Source organism: Orycteropus afer, unplaced genomic scaffold (genome assembly GCF_000298275.1).
Source record: "Orycteropus afer afer isolate SDZICR_OR568_19922 unplaced genomic scaffold, OryAfe1.0 scaffold00504, whole genome shotgun sequence".
NCBI classification, from domain to species: Eukaryota; Metazoa; Chordata; class Mammalia; order Tubulidentata; family Orycteropodidae; genus Orycteropus; species Orycteropus afer.
This window is the reverse complement of record NW_006922091.1, coordinates 491750-494630: the sequence shown is the minus strand read 5'-3', so window position 1 is coordinate 494630 and position 2881 is coordinate 491750.

Below are 2881 nucleotides of genomic sequence, written 5' to 3'. Positions count from 1 at the left end.
AGGAGTGGCTAGTGGGTTTGAACCGCCAGCCGTCTGGTTAGCAGTCAAGTGCCTTAGCCACTATGCTACCAGAGCTCCTAATGTGAGTAGAGCTCATTTAATCAGTTGAAGACTTGAAGAAAAAAAAAAAAAAAACTAAGATTTCTAGAAGAAAGAATTCTTTAAAATTCTAACATAAAAACCTTGTCTGAATTTCCAAATTACCTAAGGATTTTGGACCTGCTAGCCTCTGCAATCGTGTGTGCCAATTCCATAAAACTACTCTCTCCCTCCCCCTCTCTCCCTCTTTATATGTGTGGTATGTATGTATATATGTATGTAGCAATTCTCTTTCTTTGGAGAACTATGACTGATCCAGTATCAAAAACAGGGACTACTAATGACTCTATATAGCTTAGTAATCCAAACTTAAATAGAAAATAGAGATTACACATAAAGATATGTTAAAGTACTTATGTTTTGACAAGAGTGGCAAGCAACTCTCTTATGCAGTGGTATGAGCAATGCCAGCATCCCTTGTTTCTCTATTTCTTTTTTAATGTTTTCTCATGCATGGCAAGTTTTCCATATGCTCTGCTGGGTAGATTCTTGTTGCCATATGGCAGTATGTAAGATGAGAAAAAAAAATCATGAAGAAGATGCTTTTAAATATCTAAAGAGATTCCTCCTAGAAAATCATAATTCTATGCTGGGCTGCAGAACTATTCATATTAGGCAGAATGTCTGGAAAAAGATTTAACTCAGGCAAGAGGTTTAAGGCTATAGATGTTTGAGGAGTTAGTACACTGCTTATTTTCTCATTATTTTTTAAACAGGCAAACTCAGTGCAAAATAAAAACATAATTAGTTACAGCTTGATGTACTTAAAAATACTAAAAACTTATTGCCCTCGAGTTGGATCCAACTCATAGCGACCTCTCCTTGGGTTTCTGAGGCAGGATCACTACGGATGTAGATTACCCCATCTTCCTTCCAAGGACAAGGTGAGTTTGAACTGCCAACCTTCTGGTTAGCAGTGAAGTGCCTTAGGCACTACGCCACCAGAGCTCCTTTGATGTATTTGTTGTTGTTGTTATGTGCTGTCTAGTCAAACCCGACTCATAGCGACCCCTCCTTGGGTTTCCAAGGCAGTATCACTACGGAAGTAGGATTGCCCAACCTTCCTTCCGAGGAGTGGTTGGTGGGTTTGAACCACCAGCTGTCTGGTTAGCAGGCAAGTGTCTTAGCCACTATGCTACCAGCTTGATGTATTTAGAGGGAAGAATTTTACTCTTGCTGCAGGGTAAATGTAGAAAAGAAGTAAAATAGCTAATGTTGCTAACTTAAATCTTATGGAATTGAATACCTGTCCACTCTCAATTCAATCCAGCCAACATTTATGAATATCTCGGTATTTGGAAAGGAGCCCTGGTGGTGCAATGGTTAAATATTCAGCTGCTTACAAAAAGTTTGCAGTTTCAAACACATCAGATGCTCTGTGGGAGAAAAGACCTGGAAATTTGCTTCTATAAAGATTAAAAAAAAGACAAAACCAACCTATTGCCATTGAGTCAATTCCAACTTATAGCGACCCCCATTGGGTTTCCAAGATGGCAAATCTTTATGGAGGCAGATTGCTTCATCTTCCTTCCACAGAGCAGCTGGCAGGTTTGTTCTGCCAACCTTCTGGTTAACAGTCAAATGCCTTAGGCACTGCACCATCAGAGCTACTTCCATAAAGATTATAGCTTGGGAAACCATATGGGGCAGTTCTGCTATGTCCTATAGGGTTATTATGATTTGGAATTGGCTCGACAGTGCACAACAACAGATATTTGGAAGTTTTAAAGATGAATGGTCTTAGGACACTGTGTGACTAGTTATGGCATCAGAAAAGGTGACTCAAACCTTGCTTTGTAGCTGCGTGGTCTCAGATGTATCACTTCACTTCCTTGTTTAGTCTTGTCATCTATAAAATAAAGATAAAAATGCCTACTTTGCAAATTATCAGGAACATTAGAAATAATCAGGATGTTGCTTGTCACATTTAATTGCTCAATAAATAGAAGTTACTGTTCTTTTAGCTTTCAATCCTATACCTATACCAAGGCTGACAATTGATTTAAATGATGAACAACTTCCTATAAATTTTGATTTTGTTCTTTTGTTTTGTATGATTGGGTAAGTATGACTTTAAAAGTTTTAAAGTGTATTTTTTATTACATTTGAGATCTATGTAATGTTTGTTTACTGGTACTTATAAACTGTTGTTGTTGTTATTAAGTGCTGTCATCTCCAACTCGGAGCAACCCTATGTACAATGGAATGAAACACTGCCTGCTCCTGTGCCAGCCTCACTATCCTTGCTCTACCTGAGTCCATGATTGTAGCCACTGTGTCAATCCATCTTGTTGGGGGCCTTCCCCTTTTTTCATCAACCCTCCACTTTACCAAGCATGATACCCTTCTCCAGGGAATCGTCCTTCTGACAACATGACCAAAGTAGGTGAGACAAAGTCGGGCCATTCTTGCTTCCAAGGGCATGCTGGCTGCACTTCCTCCAGGACAGATTTGTTAGTTCTTTTAGCAGTCCATGGTATTTTCAGGATTCTTTGCCAACACCAAAACCCAAAAGCATCAATTCTTCTTTGCTCTTCCTTATTCTTTGTCCAGCTTTCACATGCATATGAGGCAACTGAAAATACCATGACTTGGATTAAGTGCGCCTTAGTTTTCAAGGAGATATCTTTGCTCTTTAGCACTTGAAAGAGGTCTTTTGCAGCAGATTTGCTCAATGCAATATGTCATCCAATATCTTTTTTTTTTTTTTTTTATTAGGATTTGGGTGAAGATTTACAGAGTAAATTCACTTTTCATACAGCAGTTCACATATACTTTGTAT